At 33.8% G+C, this 13,142-nt stretch overlaps 1 long non-coding RNA gene across 1 annotated transcript in view; it reads left to right on the forward strand.

Moving 5' to 3' along the window:
- Positions 1-13,142, forward strand: part of LOC145283547 (uncharacterized) — a 562,755-nt gene that overhangs the window by 97,729 nt on the left and 451,884 nt on the right. The window contains exon 2 of the long non-coding RNA XR_013868636.1: positions 11,708-11,764. This is a non-coding gene — a long non-coding RNA (uncharacterized LOC145283547). The remainder of the gene's footprint in view (positions 1-11,707; positions 11,765-13,142) is intronic.

Below are 13,142 nucleotides of genomic sequence, written 5' to 3' on the forward strand. Positions count from 1 at the left end.
TAGGCGGATGATGAAGCACTGCAACACCTTTCCGGCAACTGCTGTGTCTTTCCATTGGACTTTGTTTGCTATGTTGAAAGGGGGACCCTGGAAACTGGGTAAACCTAGGTCTTTTTATCACCCGCCCAAGCTTGCATCTGGAGACGCAAATTTAGTTTCTACACTATAGCTACAACAGATGCTGCAGTGCATCTGATGCAGAAAACATTGTCTCGCAAAACAGAAGATTGCGATCATCATGACCAGACATATATTTATTTTCACGTTTCTAACAATAACATGAGATAGAGACAATAAAAAAGACCAGGACTCAACATTTCTTATATAGTATATCCATGTGAGCAGACTAAACATATTTTGTACTCCTGTTTTCATAACTCTTTCCGGCCCGCTCATTGTCTTGATGAAACTCTTTGAATAAAGTGTATTTAACTTGTAGCCGGTTGTCCTTATGAACAGCTATGTTTTGTTTGTTTCTTTTTTTTTTTGAATGCTTAGCAAGATTAGAAGGATGAGTATCCATGCAACAATCTCTACTTTAAAATCTCTATTTAAATTTTTTCTCCCTTTATGCATGTTTATTGGAATTAACTAAAATAAATGTATAGCTTTTAACTCCCATCAAATACATGAGTGAAGACCGATTGTGCACTCCTTCGCCAACTCTTGAAACTCATATAATTTCTATTGATTTTTAAATTTCTATGATTTTTAAGTTTATTTTAAATGACACCTTTTCTTTCCAATGCAGCCACACCAAGAATGTTGTACCTACTCTTGATCAAAATGAAATATACTTATCCAAATGCTCTGGGTAATGTAGTTTAAGAATATATAAGCCACTGGGAGGTCTAGTTTCAAAAATCATAGGAGGAGTTTGTGAAAATCAGACAGAAATTCTTATTTATGTATGACTAGCTGGACTATGCAGCATTGTCCAGGGCCATAAAAGTTTTTTGAATAAATAGTATGTGTAACATCTTTATATTAAAACTTCTATCCATTCCTCTCTCGCTAATCGTCTCAATCTTTCACTTTTTCTCTCTTTCTCAATTACCCCACCCTCTTTCCACAACCCTCTATTTTCCACTCAACCTATTCCATTTTCTTGTTTTAATGTATTGAAAAAATAAATTGTAATTAATTCATTTATTTGGGTTATCTATTTTAAGCATAATAGGCTAGTCTTACCGTATTATATTTAAAAGTGTATATGATTACGAACAGTCATGTAACTATTGTCAAGCCAAGTTGGTTTGCTGAGTTGTGGTTGTGTCTCTACGCACTTTTTCTTATTTTGCTTTAGTTTGATTTTAAGTTTTGGTTTTTGCTTCTGTGTTTGTGTTATTTAAATGTTATTATTGTCTGTGCTGTGTGTTCGCGATTATTGATTAAATAATGGAGTCTGGATTCATTCTGTATTAATTTTAGTTCCACTTAATCTTATATTTTTATTCATTTTTATTCAATTTATGTACTTATTTATTTTTTATTATTGCTCAAGTGTATTTTATATTACTTGTTGTGTCTGGATTTTACGATTACAAATATGAAGATTAAATGGTTAATCATTTATCAAGAATGTGACTTGTATAGTGGGCTGTCTTCTGTAATATACTATTACGAATCTAATACTGCTGATCAATAGCTTTATATATTGGCTTTTAGTGGTGTTAAGCTTTGTTATTATAATATGTTACTTAATATATTATTTGCGATCAAATGTGTCTTTTCCATTGCATATTTATACACACACACATACACATGACTATAATGCTCCCTATCTTGGGTTGAGCATATTGGGAAGTGATATACAAACTGCCATTAGCGTATTAAGAGATGCTCTTTGTGTAAACAAATCGAGTGGAGGCATTTGGACGATGTCAAAATATCGTTAATTCATTACCCACACAGCAACAGCCGTATAGCATGAGAAGGTTTGACTGTCATTTGAGCGGTCGGGTTTCGATCCTGGCTTAAGACAGTTGCTTGTCTAGCCGCACTGATGAGCTGTGAAACAGCGAAATAGGACTGTGTGTGGATGACTATAATATATTCATGTAATGTAGGTATACTTCAAACAACATCCTGGAAGTTACTGATGTGTACATAGGTAAAATAATAGAAAACCAAAGTGCCAAGTCTTGATAAAGCAACAGGTCGAGAACAACGAAAACTGTGAAACCAAACAAATCTGTCTTTGTTTTCAGTTGTTTATGATTTTTCTTTAAACTAGACTCCTGTAATGCAGGCTCAGAAGTGTGGTTGGTAATTGAACAACCATTCTTTCTCTACTCGCTCACTTTCAGGGGGTATCCATTGTTTTTAAATAAAGAAGTTAATAACTAAAGTATGGCTTCAGTGAGTTAACATAACAAATCTTAAACTAAATGCCAGGGTATATTATTATTTGGTTGTTTATCAAACAAGAAAAGTATATTATGGCTAAACAGATTCGAATAAAAGAATGCTGTGGCAAATTATATATTATTTTATTTTTTTTAATCCGTTAAAAAATAAATAAAAATAATATATAATACCATTTGGTACGGACCCGACAATGGAAGATCAGATAAGAACACAAAATTGGATTTATAAGACCATAAAATCCAACCTTCATTGCCCTTCTGGGCTCGTGGCATAGTGGATAGAGATATTGAGTTTCTTCGGTTTCAGGTGAGTATTGTATGAAGATAGCGGTTTCAATCCTATTCAAAGCAGGCCATAGGATTAATTTACCAAAGTTTGGTGGGACAACAACAACTATGAAATGGGGATACAAGACTCAGCATTCCTATCCCATTGTGGTTAACTATCTGAAGAAAAACAAGGGGAAACAACTATAGAGATGAGAAAAAAAGTCTAAAAAAAATGAATACACAAATGCTGAGGCAGATATCATGCCTTTTGTATGTCAGTAGACACACACACGTATGTATATGTGGAAAATGAATCAATCTTCGACTTTATTTCAAGATGATTGATTTGAAGAAAAACATGGAAATCCCTATTTGAAAATGTGGTGCGGATTTTTAAAATATTGAGTTAGGGTTTTCTCCAAATCAATCATTTTGAGAAAGTCTTGAAATAAACATAGAACATTGATGAATATATAAAAAAAAAATCGGTTGTCTTTTCTCTTGCGTTTCCATCATATGGGATTATATTTTTCATTTGATATTATTATCATCATATAAAGTAATTATTATTATCATATAAAAATAAGTTTATTTTTTATAAGAAAAAAAGGAAGAATGGTGTTCAACTCTGATGATGAAACTTTATTCCGAAAAATAAATTTAAAATTAAATTTAAAAAAATATAATTACAAATCTAGCATCTAAAAACGCTTCTGTTTTCAATTTTTATATCTTTAACCTCTCAATTCTTCCAAATAAACAACTTTCCTTATATATAGTAGCAGGCCACTCGGCGTTTCCCGATCATAAAACATGCACAAATATTATATTCTAAGTAATGTAGATTTCTTATTTTTTTTATAAACAAAAATATCGTATGTATTGTAGGTATTGTTAAATTCCTTAAAAAATAAAGTAAAACAAAACGAAAAGAAACTGAGACACGTGCATTCGAATGTTACGTTTTTCTAAACAGTTCACTTCGTGTAAGTAATAAAATACTCAAGCTAAGACTGAAATGAGAACCCAAAGACATAACCATTAGGCAAGCTGGACACGTCTTTAAAAAGTATTTTCAAACCTACTTATTCTTAACATAAAGGAAGCTGTTATGTGAACGATTCATGCATACGCATTTTTGAAAGAGTTGACAAACAGATAAAAATCTGATGACTCCCATTGACTTAAATTTTGATTCTTTAGCAGCCCTTTTTCCGGATGAAAACCGATTGAAAAGTTTCCCACATGTCTGAATACTCTATATACTAAATTACAAGTCTGTAGATAAAAATTCGTTGAGTATATAGGTTGAGAAGAACTCTCTCACACACACACATTATCACTTTTATAGATATATAGATATAAGAAAAGATAGAGAGAGAGAGAGAGAGAGAGAGAAAGATACAAAGTTTGTGGACTATTTCTCTGTATCATAGTATAGTGAAGCAGACAAATACTTTCAGCTCCAATTCACTTATGAAAAGCTTTGCATTATCGGTAATGACAACTGGCATTCTTATTTACCACAGCACTCAACACACAACAGAGTGGTGTCATATATAATCATCAATAAACAGATCATTCCATTGTACCTATTTACTATGCCTCCCCACGGGACAGAGTTAGACACCAGGGTCGTTTTTTAACGTGGAGAAAAGGTACAAAAATAAAAATTGTCTCAGTCGTGAAGGATTTCTCCTCCACTGAAAGAGAACGAGAAATGGAAGTGCCGCATCTGAAGAACAGATACTACACTTTAATCTTGGCCAAAATCGTTCCATTGTATCACAACTCGTTGTCATGGATAGATACGAAAGCTGTCAAACTAATATTGAAACTCAATGTTTGAGCCCTCCCGACCAGAAGTATATAATATACTTGAAATCTTTTCCTGCAAAATTATCTTTGCTGTATTTTTTTTATTGTAGACAACGACTTTTTTACAGCATTGTTTTTCATGAATATCCTGCATAAATAATCTTTACATACGACTGCTTGTAATCGAACTTCTACCTGAAGACTATCCTTTCTTTTTCCATATGAAGCATGCATGTTAAGATTCAACTAATGAGACAGCAATCTTTAATTGGCCATGGCAACAGAAGGAGTTTGGCGATTGTAATACAAATATGTAATGTTCGTTTACGAGATTATTCAACAGACATGATAAAACATTTTCTGACTGAAACTGCGACTTTTAGAAATGAAATGTCGCAGATAATAATTGGAGTTGTTGATATGAACACATTTCTTCACCTGCATAGTTTGTTATTATTGTTGATCTAGATACACTTTAGCTTGTACCATTACACAGTTACACCCGCATTTCAAAATAGCGTGTGTTAGCACCTTTCTTCGAGATGAGTCTGCAAGGTGACATATCGGATAACTCTTCAGAAGCTCATTATGATAATTTAAAGTTTCATTTGCTTCTACAAGAGTATCAATAGTGTTAAATTGATCATCACTGCCTCTTGTATGTCATCTTCTTTCGATGTCATCAATTTATCACAAGTGATCTTCCAATATTCACAACTAATTTTTTCTGCAAGTTACTAAGAATCTTCTTTTCTATTTGCCTACATGCAGTTGGCGGGGTACGAGCTATGAGGCAGTGACCCCAGGCATCCAAAATAGCAGGAGAGTGTTTGAAGCAATTCTAGTTATCTCTTTTTCTCCTAATATATTATCAGTACTAGGACTTATACTTGAGTAATCGGAACAGAAAAACCAAAATATTGGCCCCGGGCATCACTAAGACCTCTGCACTCAACTGTCTGTAAGTGTAATGTTTCTGCATATGCAGTAACTACAAAAGCACAATGCAACTACTAGATTACATATTCTATAAAATCAGAGACTCATCGTAAATTAAAGAAAAGCTTTTGAAATCTCTATCCCTCTTTCTTTCTCTATCTTACAAAGAAACAACCTCCCTGTAAGAGAATTCTTTCATTTCATTTGTGTGTGTCTTAATGACATCCAAATGATTAACGTCATAATCTGTGAGCTAAAATACAACTTCAGAATTGTATTATTTAATCGTTTTACGCGTGAGGAAGACATGAACTTATCTCTTCCTCAACCCACTTATGTGTAAAATGTGATAGACTAGACTCTTAAGTCATGGTATGTTAACTCATCTAGGAAAAGAAAACATACCAATATAACGTGTGATCTGGTCACCTGGTACACATCATGCCTCTGTAAATTCATTATGTTCACCCCAATACGCAATCCATTTCAAACAAAGACATATATGGAGATCACTCAACAATTTTGAATGTCATCGTTGTGATCAAGAGGGTGCCATACAAATACAGATGTATATATTTGGTATATATTTTGCTCACTCTAGAATCAAGGAATTGAGTTCAAATCATATTCGATATATTATATTTTATTTTTACACTAATCAGTGAAAAAATATGCCCTTTCATTTACTCCATCTACAAATAAAACGAAAATTCGTCTTTGTTGTAGACATCACATCATGCGCCGGCATAATCATTTGTATACGTGTCATACGGCTGCTGCTAGCATGCGTTAGCGGCTCTATTACAGCAGTATTAGCAATAGTTATTGAGATTGGTTATTAAATAACTCATAAAAAGCGTTCGTAGGATGTAGAACAAACAAACCGAAGCATTAAGAAATGTGAGATAATAAAGACTCTGATTGGCTGAATATGATCATGTGAGTTAGAAGAGAAAATATTTTTGAAAGTATCAGTCAGGTGAGACATGTGAGGATGTAATCTGATGAAAGAAAACAGGCTATAAAAATCTTAGGAAATTATGAAACAATCCCCAAGACGGCCTGCAGGGATAGTTTGTAGAATTAATAAATTAATACTACCTCCGGTCGGAAATAGTTGGCGCAGAATTAAAACTGTCCGCGTTTTAGGTTTTGTCACGCACCATTTCAATGTTTTAGGGGTAACTGGTAATACTTTAGAGCGTGCTTAATTGAAAAAGAACAGTTTTCGTTCTAAAAGTCATTTAGAGTTTAATCTATGCACATTACTTTGTTGACTGTTATATAATCTATTTTTAAAAATACCCGCAGTGGCTATATAAATATGGAAAATATAGTTGATGCCAATGTGGAAGGTAAAAACAAAAGTGATAAGGGAGAATTGACAAATTCAAGATGAACAGTAGTTCTGCAATCGTTGCTACAAAGGTCTAAAGGGCGCATCCTAGAACGAGGTGCAATCAAAGATGCTGCCACAAAATTCGGTATAGGAAGAAATACTCTAGGCAGAGTTTGGTCACGAGCACTAGACAGTTCGTCCAATATATCGGTGCCAATGGATTCTTTGAGCCGTAAGTTTCTCTGTGGCCGAAAAAAGAAGGACTATAGTTCACAGTTGGCAAAAATAAACACCATTCCCTTGAGAAAAGGAATCACTTTGATGTCTACTGCTCAAGCATGTGGAATACCTAAGAAAACGTTGATTGCAAGGATGAAAGATAGCGAAATTCGGGCACATTCAAATGTTGTAAAACCGCTTCTCACGATAGAAAACATGAAATGGTGCGTTGATTTTTGCCGTTCGCAGTTGGATTTAAATCGAAGAACTTTTAGAGAAAGGTTTGATGTTATACATATTGATGAGAAATGGTTTTACATGACGTAAAATGCAAGGAAATTTTATTAAGGCAAAGACGAACATGACCCTTTAAGAACCATTAAAAGCAAGCGTTTCATTACAAAGATAATGTTTCTTGCTGCCGTGGCTCGATCCCGTTGGGATCCACATCGCAAATGTTACTTCGACAGGAAGATTGGAATTTGGCCATTTGTCAAACAAGAGGCGGCTAAACGTAGCAGCAGAAATAGGCCTGCTGGAACAATGGTAACTAAAGTCATGGATACAATCACTAAAATTTAGATTCGTGAATTCCTTGTTGAAAAGGTCCTTGTTTCCACATGGAAAAAATGGCCAAGTGGATCCATTGCACAACGAATCCTAATTCAACAAGACAATGCTAAGCCACATGTGCATTCAACGGACTCGGTGTTCAAACAAGAATCGGAGAGATTAGGGCTGAACATTTAACTGGTTAACCAGCCTGAAAACATTCCGGATCTGAATGTGCTTGACCTAGGTTACTTCAATACAATACAATCCATTCAACACCAAAAGGTTCCAAATAATATTGAATTAATTGAAGCAGTTGAAACCAGCTTCCAAGAATTAGAAAAATCAAAGTTGAACAACATTTTCTTGACATTGCAGGACACAATGGAACAAATAATTTTGGCTGATGGTGGCAACAATTACAGGCTTCAGCATATGTCAAAAGCACAGCTAGAAAGAAAAGGAAAACTTCCCACTTCAATTTTGATATCAGAAGAATTGAAAAGTAAATTAACACAATTGAATAAATAGTTAGATGTTTTAGCTTTTTGCATTATTTTTTTGTATATTTATTTAATCATACATTGTAAGAATGTACATACAATCAATTGTCAATTAAATTAAGTATAATTATTTGGTTAACCTGTATTTCCTTTCAAAAGTACTTGACACTTGTACGCACCAACTATTTCCGCCCAAACTGAAAATTTTTGTGCACCAACTATTTCCGACCGGAGGTAGTATTATTTTGAATCATTCCTGTTATTCAGTTCATCAAAACAATCAAACCATTATGAAGTAAGTCATACAAAATATTAACTGCGACTCAGTTATACATGCAAATAATCTAGATTAAGCCACCGAGCAAATTATGAAGGGATATCAAACAGATGGGTATATTTGCTGATGCCACCACTCTCTACAGTAGACATGAGGGGAAAACAAATGAACACATATCTAAGGAAATTACAGAAACACAAGATGAAGACCTCCAATCTGTAGTGGAATGGGTTCTAAAATGGATCGTCACATTCAATGCTGCCAAGACTAAGCTTCTTTCCTTCAATAATTACAAGAACCCTTCTCTACCACTAATGGCTAAAAACACGTTATCTGAAAGTACTTTCTTTAGACTCCTTGGTCTAACGTTCACAGGGAACATGAACTGGAATAGATACATTGAGAGCATTGCCAAGGCTGCTGTAAAGAAGGTGGGTTCTCTCTACCGTGCTAGAAAACTACTTACACCTGAAAGTATTCTGTACCTCTATAATTCCATCATTCGCCCATGTATGGAGTACTGTTGTCACATTTGGGCTGGTGCATCTGCTACTTGTCTCTCACTCCTGAACAGGGTTCAAAAGAGTCGCTAACCTGATTGGTCCTGAACTGTCATCTAGGCTTCAGCCTTTGTCCCATCGAGGAAATGTATGTCTCTGCCTGTTCTACAAGTACTTTAATGGTAAATGCTCTGATGAACTACAAGCACTTGTACCCCCTCGACGTAAATACACCTGACAAACCCGACAAGCAGCTTGATCTCACTCCTTCACAGTAGAGATCTCTAGGTGTAAAAAACCCTTCTGCTCCAATAGTTACTTCCCCAGATCTGCTAGACTTTGGAACTCCCTTCCGGGATTCTGCTTTCCCAGAAGTTCAAGTGTAATGTGTACAGACATCTTGCTACTCATCTCCCTTCATAATATCCCTGGAACTAATGTTCTCAATAGTAGCCCCCTACTTCAAAGTTGCACTGTAGCTTGTTTGGGCTGAAAATTGAATTTAAAAAAAAACGTTGGAAAATCATTAAGAAAAATGAACAAATATGTAATAATTTACATATAAAAATATGACTTTGTATCAAGGCGACACATTTGAATGCTTAATAATGGAAAACGGATCAAATTCCTAACCATTTTAATGCGATCAAAAAGATATGATATAATATGTGTGAAAATAAAGATTATGTGACTAAAGTTATGGGCTAAGAAAAGTTTTAATTTTGTGGAGTCAAGCTTTCTTGGGTACAGCTTACAAGTTACTAAATCTTTTGGAATCTTATATAAGATCCAAAGGGTCTGCAGTAAGATTTGTTTCCATAATTCTTCGGAAAATACAACATTCTTCTTCATTCCTTCTTTCTTTGGTTCCTTTCCTCCCTTTTTGTCTTTCCTCTCCTTTTTCTTACTTTCTCATCTAATGAATCACTATGCAACAAGTCAAACCTACGCTTTGGTCACTTTTTTTTTTGTATCTGTCGATAAGGTGCTGACCGCCTCTACAATGAACTTAACCTTTTGTCATATCTTGCCCTCGTGAGGTAAGCAAAAAAAAAAAAAAAAAAAAAGCAAGTCAAGCCAAAACTCTTCCACTCCTTTCTTCACCTTTTTCTCACCCCAATACATGTTTCTTTTATCCTCTGAACACTTCATCCATAATGCATCAAATGTTCTCCCTTTACTGAATAGATTCAGACCTTTTCCACAGTTTTTTGGGGGGGATTTTTTCCGTTTCTGCTTTTGGTGATGGTATGAGGATGTAAATATTACATTTTGCATCACGCATATTCTTATCAATAAACTTCAACATTGCATTTCTTTGTAGTGAGTTTGACAATATTGAGGTAGGACATATTATACTCAGAGATTTCATATTTTTCGCCATATTAAAACTGCTCACGTCAAGAGATAAAAACCTTTTTTTTTGTCGTTGTTTGACCATAAATTCGCAATTAACATGATTTTAAATATTTTTTGAATCATCGATTTTTCTCCTTATTTATAATGTCTAATGGATCCATAACTTCTTGAATGGAGAGTTATTCTTGTAATGGAAAAATGATAAAAAAATGAGATGGCAAAAGAAATAATTATCATAGAGAAAAGAAAATTATCGAATAGCAAATATTTAATGTAGTTGTCACAAGAATAAATTGGCAGCATCAATCCAATCAGAGAAGCTTTGAATTGTAAAGAATTCCAGTAGCAAACCAGTCAGGATCAGCAGAGCGTAGTTTGCTTCTCATATCAAGATACAACAGCTAGGACTAAAACATCCAAAGAGATTCAGTATATTTTATACAGCGATTCTGATATATGATTTGCTCGTTCTTATCATTCCTGCAAGTCTTTGTGAGTATATCCTGATATTATGCCCAAAAATATGGCAACATATATTTTTATTATAAGTGAATTATGCACTTAGATTTTCTCATATATTTATAATCAGAGAATAATAAGCTTAAAGCAGTAGTATCAGTTGAAATCCTGGAGATGGCTGTGGTGAAGTGTTTACCAACGTTTACTGATGACCTGTGGTAAATCCTATCTCTTCTCTAGCACCACTTTTACTATGGATGTTGTAACGAGATCGCCCAAACTGATCGTAGAAGCATAATAATGAATAGGAATTATAATCCAGATGGTAATGGGATGTAAGAAAGGAGAGATTAGTGCATAGTCGTCACGTTTAGGTGACTGTAGTTGTTTTGATAATTTCAAGGTTGAGATGGAAACTTTTTGCTTGTTCTTTGAGTTATTTTGGATTGATGAATGTGTAAAGAAAAGCAATTTTTAAGATTACACTTAATCTTGAAATAATGAAAAGAATTGGAAAAACATGACTAAAACACGGGCATACAGTTCATGTATATTTAAGAAGAGCGACACTGGTTGCAGTCAGTTGAATTTGGGAGTTGGAATGCGAACATTCCACAGTTTACATGTCAAGACGTTTACCAATTGTTGCTACCTGGCATGGACTTCTAGTATATCTAACGGAATAAACCTTTTCTATGTATTCTATATTTTATATCCGTGTATTTTTTCCACTTAACAATATAACAGTGACGTTAGATTTGAGATTGAAATGAGCAGATACCTCCCACCCCGAGAGGTGGAGAGCTGAACGCATATGTAATTGTGAGAGTGTTAAGAGAATATCGGAATTCTATCATAATTAAATGTGAGCTATGAAAAACTTGTATCAACTCTTCATCTTATTCTTAAGAAGGTATCTTCCAAAAGCTTTTGCATATTCGGATCAGTTAAAGAATTGGTTATAATGCGACACAAGTTGCTTATTCTAGAAATAATTGTGGCAACTAATACCAACAACAGAATCGATTCAACGAAAAATCATTGTGTTGATTGCTACGAATTTACGTTTTTAGTTAAACTGCTCATATTTTTTTGTTTTGCAGGAATACTGAAGAATAACCATGAGAAAACGTAAAAGCCCGGACACAAACACACAAATCGTAAGTAGCACATTCTTCTATAAAATTAATCGAACTTATTTTAAACAATAGAATGAGCCTTTTGCTTCATCACTTTTTTCTTATCTTCAGATTTTCAAGGTATATTCTTTCATTATTGTCACTTAAGAGATGTTGGTTCTGCACGATGTTGAAAATAAGAATGTTTAATTGCTAAATATCACTTTTAAACTCATGTGGCATAACACAGCATAATGATTGTAAAAGTTCAAATTTCTCAGAAAAATATTTACATCTAAGTCATTGAAAAAATTATGATGATTATATCTTCGATTGTTACTCATGCTCATTAATCCATTTGGAATATTTTCTTGTTCTTTAAAATTGAGATATATAACATGTCTAATATCATATTATTGCAATAAACAAATATGCATTTATTTGCTTAAATTATACATTTTTGTTTGGTATATAGTGTTAACTTTTATATATAATGTCTAAAGAGTAATCACTGTAATTGACTTCAACCCAAAACTTACTTTCTCTTTTTCTCAGCAGCATAACTTATGACTTTATCGTGGGATCAAATATGATCTGACTGTACCTTCGAAGTTACTCAATATCGTATTTTGTACGACTCTGCATTAAATAGAGTTTGATGTTATGAGAACCATGCGCAGTTCGACTGGTTACTCTGTCAAATGTTCTATGTCTACACTGTTTAAGAAGATCCGGAGAACGTTCGTGTTGGCATAGCTTTTTCGGGAACTTTGATTAGTGGTTGGTTCTATTAACAACTCAATAAAATACATTTACATTTATTATTATTAGATGTATGTAATAGTAATAATAATAACAACAGCAAAAAGTTATATTGCTCTCGTCGGTAAAAATGGGCTGGTGTTAAGTCTTGGTTAAGGACATTTAAAATTATCTTCGTATTTTTTGTCCTTAAGCGGAGGTCGAATCTGGAAAGAATTTAAGAATCTTAGTGTTTTAAATTTCCGTCTTTTGATCGTCCACCAATTTATCTCTCTCAGATTGACCTAATATTTTCTGCTGAGCCGATCGATGGTCTTTTGGTGAATTTTCCAAGTATCCGATTTTTATTGCGAATCTTTACTTTAAATACATTTTGCATTTTGCTACCTAATCAGATTTTGTGTCGAATTTTCTGCTCCCTTATGATTGGTCAGGCAATGACAGCTTTTGTCTCATTTAGAAATAGTGGGGTTTATATCAAGCCACAATATGAAAGTTGAATCCTATTTCAAACATATGTCTTTGTAGTTGTTTACAGGTAATTATATTCACCAGTTATAATAAGAAAAATCTCATATAACATGCATGTATGATATATCAGGTTGATGCAAAAATAATGTCGTATTTTTATCAGATATATATACGTCAAAAAGCATTA

Source organism: Euprymna scolopes, chromosome 1, assembly GCF_053919585.1.
Source record: "Euprymna scolopes isolate OS-2025 chromosome 1, ASM5391958v1, whole genome shotgun sequence".
NCBI classification, from domain to species: Eukaryota; Metazoa; Mollusca; class Cephalopoda; order Sepiida; family Sepiolidae; genus Euprymna; species Euprymna scolopes.